The sequence below is a fragment of the Bidens hawaiensis genome, unplaced genomic scaffold (assembly GCF_021521415.1).
Source record: "Bidens hawaiensis isolate Kalapana, Puna unplaced genomic scaffold, B.hawaiensis_p1.1 tig00002935_1, whole genome shotgun sequence".
Taxonomy (NCBI): domain Eukaryota; kingdom Viridiplantae; phylum Streptophyta; class Magnoliopsida; order Asterales; family Asteraceae; genus Bidens; species Bidens hawaiensis.
The window spans coordinates 1,494,573-1,507,076 of NW_027491158.1; the positions used below are offsets into that span (position 1 = coordinate 1,494,573).

Sequence of the window (12,504 nt, forward strand, 5' to 3'; positions counted from 1 at the left end):
TCAAGCTTAACATTGCGCTTTTAGACTTGATTATAAGTATCACGTGGAATCACTTATTATATACATTTATGCTTGGAAAGTCAAGAATTAAGCTCATATGTTTTTAAATAAAAAATAACTGTATCCAATTCCAATATCTTTATAATTAATAATTCTATTTTGCAGCAGGAAAGGAGATTCATCTGTGCCGTCAAAAGTGATGCCAGAAAGAAGGTCAAAAAGAAATAAGAAAAAGCAAGAGTCCCCTAAACAGGAAAATGCTAACGATGCGCTGGCTGATAAAGATGATGAAAAGCCTAATGATATGTAAGTTTTGTTAGAATAGTATTTTTTTTCGTTTTTTTGTTATGCGTTTATATATGCAACAATCTTGAAGCATATATGACATCTATGCTTTAAAATGAGGGGGCAGTGTTAAAATAACATGTGTTAAAAGTACATATCTTGATTAAGTACATATATATGCTTTGAGCATTTTATATTTTTAATCATTAAGCAGGGGCGAGGTGTTAACTTCTGCTGAAAAGAAATCAAAACCTAAGAAGAAAGAAAAGGGCGTACTGAAGAAAATGTTGACGGTACAGACAGCAATCTGCTTGCTGGAAATAAACAAGATGATGATCAACTTGCAGTTAACAAGTATGATGATCAAGATTTCATTTTCGATAATGAACATTTTAAGTATTGATGATTGATTAGTTTTCGATAATATCATCTTTTTATACATGCAGGAGTTCTGGTGTGGATTCCAATCATCCGTGAGCTAATGGAAGCCGCTGTTGTGAAGGTTTGTGATTTGTTTTAGATAAATTTTACTTATTTTGATGATTTAATTTAATTCGTAACATTCGTTGATTGAATTATTGATTTGGGGACAAAATATATTAAGGTTTTTATGTTATACTAATTCTGGTGAATTTTCTTTTGTTTCATATAAACCTACACTAATTAATATACTCATTTACAATTTTGACTTCTTTAAATTGGATTTCTAACAAAAAAAAAAGGATTTTGATGGATCGTTGGGATGGATATGTGTTTGGTACAATCCTGTTTTAAAGGTTTAGTTTAAAGTTTTTTTTTATTAGGTTTTGCTCTAGTATAATTCTTTTTTTAATTAGTCTCTTATTGTATTAAAAAATGTAGTTTTGTGTAGTTTCCTAAATTCATTTACTAAAAAAGAAATCATAAAGAGAGGATGGATAGATCCATGGAGGTGATTTGTTTTAAATTATGTGAACGGATATATGTTAATAAATTAGTTTTATCTCATTTTGTGTTAAATATTGGTTGTGTAGGTGATTTGTTTGTTAGCGTATACATTGTGATGTTTGTGTTTATTATAATTATATATGTCCATGTGCTTGTATATATTACAGTTGTGTATATGCCCACTATATGGGTATATAATGGTTGTTTAGGTGTTGTAAATATGTGTAGGTCTTGTATATATCTGTGGGTATATTATAGTTTTATATATATTCGTTGATGATCTATTGGTTATGTATGATGCTCTATGTAGGGAAATTTAAATACTAATTTGGGAGAAAAATACTAGGTTTTTTAGTTTTATAAAAATTGAGGGGAAATTTATGTGGTGGTTATTTAAACCTATTATAGTTATGCTTAATCATTTATAAATCTTTATCTCTTCGATTTCAAATTTAAATAGAAATGAAAAAGATAAATTATGATTGGTTGGATTTATTTCTTGCATTTCTTGCACTAAGATCACTTCTCTCTTGAACTTAAACACACACACACACACACATATATATATCTATGTTCTTTTTTTTTCCTTTATGTCATTAATAATGAAACATCTTATCAGCTTTTGTTAAATTCGTTATTTCATTAAAAAATAGAATTACAACTTATAAGATCACTAGGTGCATCTATATGTTATGTCATTTAATAATGAAACATGTTATCATATTTTGTTAAAATTCGTTATTCTATTATAAAAATGTAATTACAACTTATAAAGCCACTAGGTGCATCTTTTTCGTGATTACGAAGAAATTGTGTGAGAATCACAATGTATTCGTATGACTATTCCATTAGAAAATATATTTTGAACTTATAAAACCATTTAATTTGATAAAATTCAGGTTTTTTGTTTTAATTTAATCATTTAATTTATATAGTTTAATTGTATTTCTTTTATGCATTCTATGCATCACACATTCTCTAAAGTTAGTTAAACAAATATAACACGAACATGTATCATGCATACCACACGTGTTGTCATTTAATTTTTATTTATACCACTAAATTGTATAAGTAGGAAATATATTGCATATTTTTTAACTCCATTTATATTTAAGTTCATAATGTAACTAAGTAGTGATGTACATCTTTTAGCATGCGTTTAATCTTAGAACATATATGAGCATAATCATGCTTGAGGAAATAAGTAGAAACAAAAAAATGAATGAAATATCACCCAAATCAAATAACAAGAATGTCTTCACTAGTGGTAATGGCGGATCTTGAACATCTAGTATGGATGGGCCGAAAGTCACAAGACCCAATATTGTTTTCTATATCTAAATTTCGAGTCAGCAATCCGGTTCGGGTCGGGTTGGGTCAAACAATAATTCCAAACCCTAACCCACCAAATTGAAAGAAATACAAAATGGTGAAATACAAATTGCCGAATCTGGTCTCTACTTGCTTCCATTGAGTATTTCGATTTATCGATTTCACTTCCGCACAAGTCAATTCCGAACCTCAGGCCTAAGTAGACAGTGACAATGCCATATTAATCGATACGATTCCACCAATTCACATGCTTGCTTCTTAGCTTCTGTTTTGAATTTAGTGCCGAACTTCACAAGTCACTAAGTCTCATAGTGGCCGACGCAAAATGGAAACTCCATTTGTTGTTACGTTCGAACATCAACCAGATGGTAGGGTTGGATTTTGAGCTTAATGTTTATTTATTTTTGGTTAAAGTTTATTTGGGCTTGAGCTTGTTCTTATGTAGTTTTATTTCTTAGTCTTTCTTTATCTTTACGTTTATTTCGTAAATGATTTCTTGTTCTTCGGCTTTAAACCAAGTTTATTTAAAAAAAATCAAGGCTATCTCGGACTCAAATAATATGGATGACCGGACTCAAATAACTTGGCTAGCCAGACTAAATACATGTTTATATATTCTTTATTTTTTCAGAAAAAATACACTATCGAGAGAAAAACATGGTGGGGTCACGACCCACTTTGGCCTAAAGAAAGATCCGCCAATGCGAGTGCTTATATATATGGGCATGGTCGTCTCCAAGATTTTAAGTGACCATGATGGATACTAATACATGAACATTATATATTTTTTTTTCCGCAAAAATTGATTGTCCGTTGGTGATTTCATTACTAGGCTGGTGATTCATTCCTAGGCTGAAACCATTAGATTGTTAAATGTTTAATGAACTTAGATTTTTAGACTCTTATTGGTGTTTTTTATCAACCATTTTCAGCCTAATTAATTAATAATAGTTAAAAAAATATTGTACATGTATTAGATATAACCTTTTTGTTTAAAAAAAACCATGCCCTTGTCGAGACCCTGCCCTAGATGGTGGCCGAGCCATTTATGAGGTCTAACATGACCCTATACATGGGTTTAACATGTAACTATCATATAGTCTTGGTATAGTATCTCATTTGTTCATTTGATAACCGAATTTTTACCGCTATTATAATTTGTTTTCAAAAAAGTTCTATATTCAAAAAAGCCTAACACGACCCTATACATGGGCACATTTTCTCGTGTTTATTACGCAAGCCTTTATATTCTTACCTATCTCACTCACTTGTATCTACACTTTTAGTCATTTCTATTTTCAATCTCGTGAGTTAGATTAAATGCATTATAACCCAATATATAGCCCATTGGGCTTTAGGGTTTAGCATAGAGGCGGGCTACCTCCATTATATATACATAATCTTGATTTTTCTTTGCCTTCATTGTTGTTTTCCATTACTGCGGCGACTCCATCTGCAACTCTATTTTCAACGGCAGGTATACGTTCCGCCTTGGGTGTATGACTTCTTTGTTTGAATGTTTCTTCATTGGTTGTTAATTTATCTTTCGCATATTTATTAATTAAAATATACTGTCCATGTTTTCTTTGAAATTTAGGGTTACAAAATCATGTTTAGTTGTTACAAATTCAATTTAACTTCTTACCAATTCCAATTTACGGATCAAATGTTTTATCCCCAAATTTGATTATGTTGCCTAAACTTGGTTTAACATACTAAAAAGATTTGAGTTTGCACTCTTAGTCTATTTAACATGATCTAATCGGTTTTGTATGTGGTAAATTTGCAAAATTAGCTATTATGTTTCACAAGTTAACGCTTTTAAAAATCGCATTCTTACATAAAACACTGTAATTGTTTTCATACAGGGTAAAAACGACTTTTGGAAAAGAAATTTATTTTGTCAGTTTTTGGGTAGGATGATTAGAAGTTAATATTCATAATTCGAGTAACTGAGTTTCTAACATAGTAGATTTAAGAGAAAAATGTTTTTATTTTATGTTGATTGATAATAATATTATAGGGAAACACATGATTGTTCCCTTACTAATTCAGTGAGATATAATCGTTTTGATTTGGTATATCAACAACTGTATTTGCAGTTATATTTGGTAAATTTGCAAATCTTGCTCAGTGCATGAAAAATAGTACGTAATTGTTTTCATACGGGGTAGCTTGCTGTTTAAAACTATTTAAAATGATATATATGTATGTATGTATGTGTGTATATATATGGTATAATAACGTATGTATGTATGAATGCTCAGTGCATGAAAAACAGTACGTAATTGTTTTCATACGGGGTAGCTTGCTGTTGAAAACTATGTAAAATGATATGTATGTATATGTATGTGTGTGTGTATATATATGGTATAATAATGTGCTAATTGTGAGAATCAAGTAGAGTAATTATATATATAAATATAGTAATTATGTAATTACATCATAGAGTAATTACATAATTACTCTACTTGTATATTTAATTAATCTATTTGATTCTCACAATTAGCACGCTAATTTCATTTGTACGTTAACTTTCCTATATATATATATATTTTGTTTTGTGTGATTTGAAGTTAATACTCGTGATTTAGCTAACTAAATTTCCTTCAACTATGACGTTGATGTATGTTACTTTTCTGTTATGTGTCATGGATATATTCAAATTCAGATGCAAAAATAGACCCCCTCCACCCACCCTGTTGGGAATAATCTTGATCGGGTGCCAGGTTATATTTAATTACATGTTTTGGATGTTTGATTAGAACATGGGTTAGTTTAATAGTAATGGTTAGTGGATAGATTGTTTTCCTTTTCTTTAGGTACATGTATTTTTCACTTTATTTATGTAAGTTTGATGACTAAAATGAATGCGCAAGACATAAAGTAGTGACCCAAATCCTCTTGTAAAGAAGTTTTATCTTGTGTATGAGTGTGTAATTGGCTTTGAGATAGATGGCTGTATTGGACACTTGGAAATGTCTTTTTAAGCATCCACATAAATACAACCAGAAACTAGAATGATGATACAAATGTGTGTGTATTTTGCAGGTTTCTATGTTGCTTTGTGAAAGGCGGTGGATGCATGCTTGCTTTGGTGCATGCATATGTGATGCGGCTTTGTTCTCATTATGTTTAAGAAGTTCATCGATTGCATCATCAAATATTTTGCAGGTTTCTATGTTGCTTTGTGAAAGGCGGTGGATGCATGCTTGCTTTGGTGCATGCATATGTGATGCGGCTTTGTTCTCATTATGTTTAAGAAGTTCATCGATTGCATCATCAAATATGATGATATGCCAAACGCCAAATGGGTTTCCGGCTTGGCTTTCTCCTGGTAATTCTATAACTCTTTACCATTGTCTTTAACCGGTCTCCATAAAAACGTGTGCACATGAAAACAAAACCATACCTAGTAAATCTCAACAATAACAAAACTATTAGCAAGGTCTAGGTAAAGTGTAATGTAGTCAAACTATACATGTATTACAAAGAATATATCTGTTGCTTTCAGAGAGAATAAACCAAATAAATACAATAAATAAACCGAAAGTAGTATTAGTATTAATAGTAACAATATCCATAATACTAAGTAGATGAATAAAGTTAGTGATAAAAGTATAATGGACCCTACACCCAAAACCCTAACACACATTTGTAACCAAAAACAACATGTCCCCTAAAAGTCCTTCACCTTAATTCTACGTCTTCAAAACCGTACATCCGTAAACACTCAATGTTTAATATAGGTTAACATGACAAAAGAACAAGATCACCTTTTATATGTAACATGACACTGTTAGTTTTTTATTTGAAAGTAATAACCAATATGTATATGTAAATAAAAGATATGCAAAGTATAACGTATATGAAATCCAACACTAATCTAATGTAACATGAAACTAGTTATTTATTTACAAGTAATAGCCAATATGTATATGTTAATGTTAATAGAAGATATGCAAAGTATAATGTAAATGAACTCCAACACTAATCTATTGTTACTTATTTAAAAGTATAACGTATGTGAAATGAATGAATCAGATTTCTTTTAGAATTAATTCGCTGTTTCGGTTATTCATTTCAGCCTGAAGAACATCATAAACCTCACAAAGCAAAGTACGCTCAGAGTGAGGAATGCTAACAACCGTTAGATCGATGTCACCATCCAGTAGGTAAGTTTTCAGTGGAACGGAACCATATCACAACACCGGATGGCGATATCGATCTCCATGGGCGGCTAATAACACTATTTTAATATATTTTGCAATGTCTTATCAACTTCTGATTTTCATCAATAATGATAGTTCATTATATGCATAGTATCTCTATATCTATCAAATCAAAGAACTAAATGAGCTGTCCTTCATAAGGATATATACTACATATAAAAAAGTTTCAATTTTTTATAAACATTAAGAAAACATAATTTTAGTATAAATTAAAATTTTCGGGCCTATCGGGTGGGAGCGGTTGCCCTCCCCCCACTCTTCAAAGCTGGCAGTGTATAAAGTGTTTTACTCATTGATAATGACAGAGGTGAGTGATTATTGTGCTAATTCACTGAACCAAGCAGTGAAGTGAAAGAAGCTTGGGAATGCGAAGGCTATATAGATGATTCGGCTAAAAGGTGGGAATCTGCACACTCTGTGGCTTATCATAATGTTGATCAACACTGCCGCAAACTGTGGTGATAGCAGGGCCTTTCTCTGTCGTGGGTCCTAAACCATTGCACTCACTGAAGATCATAAGGTCTCTTTCGGCTTTCCTAGCTTGTCATAATTTTACAATGGCTACACGATGTAATAATGATGTTAACCAGGTTTAATGTTATCTTCCACAGGTTTCTATGCTGCAAGTTGAGTGGTGTACCATAGATGCATCACCATGGTGTAAGTGATGCAGCTTGTGCTCATTATGTTCAAGTTCATCGAAACGTCTTGGCATAATCTGATGACATGCTAGGAGTTTGCAGAAAAACGGTTTGGCATATCATCAGATTTCGACAACACGTTTCGATGAATTTCTTGAACATAATGAACATAAACTGCATCACTTACACCACGGAGAGCTTGTATCTTGTACCAAGAAATTAGAGTGCTAAATTAAATTTTGTTTTATATTGGAGCCGTTTGGACTTTGGAGCCAAGGCTGGGATAGTTGTTGTGTCAAGATAGTTTACGAGGCATCAGGATGGTTCCTGATTTATTGGCATTGCTTAGTTTAATTCTGTTGAGTCTTTGTTTACAATTTCACTTTTTCCTTCTATTATGTAATGCGGTTCATGGTTTACAGACTTTTGTTTGTCAACCTTGGGTACATTTAGGTGAACATCATTGTCATTGACATCTCAAAGTTATGCCATTTTGTATCTTTTTGCATTGTAAATTGTTGCCCAAGATTAAGATAATAGATATGATCGACCAATGATAATAAGAAGATAACAATTGCAAAAGGTATATATTCTTTATTGATGTTGAAGGTTTATATAGACGTACATGTCTATTGATTTTAATATTAATTACAACTTCAATCCTTCTACAATACATAAATAATAAAACTAACTAAAACATACTATGACATATTTACATTACTAACCCTAGACTTTAACTTGGAGGGATTAAATCTAACATTCACCCCCTTAATCACAAACAAGTAAGTCTTCAACAACGAACAATTTCCTCATTGTAGCAAACTTTATCCTTGCCAATGCTTTTGTTAAGATGTCCGCTCTTTGAAGTTCTCCACTTATATGTTCAACAGTGATGTGATTGTCTTCGACACATTCCCTTATGAAATGATAATTGGTGTCAATGTGTTTACTTCTTCCATGAAACACCGGGTTCTTCATCAGCGCGATAGCGGATATGTTGTTGACATATAGGGTAATCTTTTCTTCTTTCCATCCGTTGAGTTCACTTAGTTGTCTCTTTAGCCATAGTGCTTGACATGCTGCAACTGTTGCAGCCATGAATTCGGATTCACATGAAGAGAGTGCCACAGTTTGTTGCTTTTGTGTGCACCAAGTTATGGGAGAATTCCCAAAATAGAACACTATCCCCGTAGTGCCTTTTCCTTCTTTAGTATTAACACCATAACTGCTATCACTATAGCCTGTTATTTTGCATCCTCCGTTTCTCTTATAAGTTATACCAAAGTCTTTAGTGCCTTTGATATAACGAAGAACTTGATGAATGGCTTTGAAGTGGTGTTCTTTAGGTTCTTGCATAAACCTGCTGAGTAAACCAACTGAATATGACAAATCTGGTCTAGTATGAAGTAGATACCTTAAGCATCCAATTAGACTTCTATATTCAGTGGGATCAACCGATTTTCCACCTTCGGTTTTAGTCAAGAGTGTACCAGGGTTCATAGGGATTTTGGTTTCATTACTATCCAACATTCCAGCATTCTTTAGAATCTTTGTAATGTAACCAGCTTGCTTGATAGATATTTCACCCCCTGATTGGATAACTTCTATACCAAGATAGTAAGCCAATAACCCAAGGTCACTCTTCTCAAATTTTTCTTCCATTTGAGATTTGAACGAGTCTATTTCTTTCTTTGAAGATCCAGTTATTATTAGATCATCAACATAGACTCCAACAAGCAAAGTAGAACTTTTTCTTTTCTTCGTATAGACTGCATGTTCCAACGTACATTTCTTAAAATCAAGTGATTTTAAAGTGTGATTAAGTTTCACATTCCATGCACGTGGCGCTTGTCTAAGTTCGTATAATGCTTTAGAAAGTTTGTAGACCTTTCATGCATCTTGTGTTTTCACAAATCCTTCGGGTTGTGAAACATAGACTTCTTCCTTCAGTTCGCCATGTAGGAATGCGGATTTTACATCAAGGTGATGTACTTCCTATCCATTATAAGCTGCAAGAGCTAAAATGAGACGAACCGTCTCTATGCGGGCTACAGGAGCAAAGACTTCATCAAAGTCTATACCATGCTGTTGTACATAGCCTTTGGCTACCAAACGAGCCTTATGCTTTATTATTTCCCCGCTTGCATCTCTTTTGGTCTTGAATACCCATTTTAAGCCGATTGCCTTATGATCATTGGGTAATTTGATTAATTTCCAAGTATTATTCTTATTGATTGAGTCTATCTCAGCTTGCATAGCCTCAATCCATTTCTTGTCATTGGCTGCCTCCTTGTAATTATGAGGTTCTTCTTCAGCCAGAAAAAGTTCATTAACATCAGTGTTAACCTTTTTGGACCTTTTATACACATCTCTCAAAGGTTTAAAACCTCTTAATGGTGTATGATCGAAAGAATCTAATGAGCTATCAGTAATTGGTCTATATTCAGCAACCTCGGCTGAATTTGGCTCATAAACGTATGTTGGAGGCGTGACAGGATTGCTAGGAGAATTAGGAGATAATGGTTCTTCATATTCTTGGTCATTATCTTTCGTATATTCATCCTCTCGAGTCACCGGGATTGTTTCATTGCTTTCTTGAGGAACTTCATTAAAGTTATCCTCAACAATGAAATCTACCCATTCAGGTTCCTCACTACCAACTTCATTCATGTACTTTTTCCAATTCCATGAATCATTTTCCAAGAATTTTACATCTCGACTGATGCAAATTCGTTTAGATTGGGATCATAAAGTCTATATGCTTTTGATCCTTCCTCAATTCCCAAATATACCATCTTGACACTTCAATCATCTAATTTGGCAAGATGATTTGATGGTACCTTAGAATATGCTACACACCCGAAAACCCTTAAATGTTTTAGGTTTGGTTCTCTACCTTTTAATGCTTCAAAAGGTGTAGCATTCGTTAGTGCTTTACTTGGGATTCGGTTTAAAAAGTATATGGTATGCCTTACAGCTTCACCCCAAAAGTTTTGTAGCATTGACATAGCCTTCATTATGCTACACGTAGTAGATGACATAGTTCTGTTTCTACGTTCAACCACACCATTCTGTTGTGGTGAATAGGGTGTTGTAAGTTGCCTGGCTATACCATTATCTTTACAGAACTGATGGAATTCACTCGATGTGAACTCTCCTCCTCTATCAGTTCTTAACATTTTTAATTTTGTTCCAACCTCGTTTTCCACCATCCTTTTAAATTCTCTATAGAATTCAAAAGCTTGATCTTTAGAAGTTAAGAAATATACCCACATGTAACGAGTACAATCGTCTACAAGTAAGAAAATATATTTCTTTCCAGAATAAGTAGGTGGTGATATAGAACCACAAAGGTCTCCATAAACCAAGTCTAATGGTTTAACAGATTTAAACTTGGCTTGGTTCGGGAATGGGGCTCTAACGTGCTTTCCCAAGAGACACGTGTCACAGACTTGACTTGTATGATTAATACGAGGAATCCCTTGAACCAAGTTTTTATGAGTCATTGACTTTATTGCGTCAAAGTTCAGATGACCCAAACGAGCATGCCACAGCCACGCCTCGTAATCTAATTTGGACAATAAACAAACGGGTTCACCAATTTTTAGATTGATATTGTAAAGTCTATTCCTTGAGCGTGTGACTTTCATAAGCAAGGTTTGATTATGATCATATAGGAATAGAGAGTCACGTTCCAATAGAACTTTATAGCCGTTTTCTGTTAATTGTTCGAGGCTCATGATATTGCTTTTCAAACTTGGAATGTAGTAAACATGAGATATAATTCTCTGTTCCTTATTTTTACATTCTAACAGAATTGAGCCTCGCCCTTTAACATCTACAAACGAACCATCACCAAAACGAACTCGTCCGGAGATCTTTTCGTCTAGTTCTTTAATATGATTTCTATTACCGGTCATATGGTTACTTGCACCATTGTCTAAGTACCATAGACTCTCATTGATGGATGTATATAGATTAGGCTTAATTTCCTTTTCGTTTAGGAAAATTTCTTGATGGATCTCATGTTCACTAAGAATTGCCATCAACAACATGGGTTCTTCATCCTCTTCCACCAAGTTAGATTGTGTAAGGCCCCGTTACCGGTGCCTCACTTTTGGGCGTTGGATTTACTCATCAACATAGTTCTTTTCATCAGAGTTAATAAAAACATACACGGAATATAAAAACTTACACCATTCGTTACAAAACATCCATATTCCTTCTTTTAAAACATTACTTAAAATAAAACATCATAGCAAAATCTTCAGATGCCAGCTTCGTCCAACTCTGCCATGTGTCCTCCTCAAGCTACCTGCCTCATTCTACTCACCTGCGTGCATACTAAAAGTCAGCTACGCTTAGTGAGTTCTAGTTAATCACATATCATATAATACATACACTTACCTTCAGTCATGCATCCGAAGATACATAATATTTACTTTACAAACTTACTTTCATTACATAATTTCATACGTACATTCATACTTTATTACTTTCATATTATATAGTTACCGTCCATTCTATTCAGATATTATTAGGGTCTGGCTCCTCTTTCCTTTGTCTATCTCAGATACTTTAGGGTCTGGTCCCTTTCTTGTCTATCTCAGATATTATTAGGGTCTGGTCCCTTTTTACTTCTCTATCTCAGATATTATAAAGGGTCTGGTCCCTCCTTCTCTATCTCAGATATTATTAGGGCCTGGTCCCTCTTTCTTCATCTTCGTACATAACGTCTTTACATACCCATAACATATATACTTTCTTTAATAATTCATACATATTCATATATTGTACATATATCTATTATACGCATTCATCTATCATAAACATACCTCCCTTGTTAGCACGTGCAATATCCAAAGATCGTTCACATACCGACAAGCTTTCATTCACATTTAAGATATACATACATAACATATAAACCATATAAGGCATACACTTACAAGTTAAGGTAAGTGTATCAACTATCACATCGAGTATGCACACAGCCCCGAATACATAACAAGGAAATGGGGCTAGAAACTCACCTGGATCCTGTTGCGTTCGCCGTTAATAGTAATCCCCTTCTTTAATTGAGCACGGCT

The 12,504-nt window shown here is 33.3% G+C and overlaps 1 long non-coding RNA gene across 1 annotated transcript; it reads left to right on the forward strand.

Annotated features, from left to right (window-relative positions):
* The first annotated feature begins 182 nt into the window (after positions 1 to 182).
* LOC143621777 (uncharacterized) lies at positions 183 to 755 on the forward strand. The gene is made up of 3 exons (XR_013151596.1): positions 183 to 306; positions 500 to 639; positions 732 to 755. It is a non-coding gene; the product is annotated as an uncharacterized LOC143621777 (long non-coding RNA).
* Positions 756 to 12,504: the final 11,749 nt, after the last annotated feature.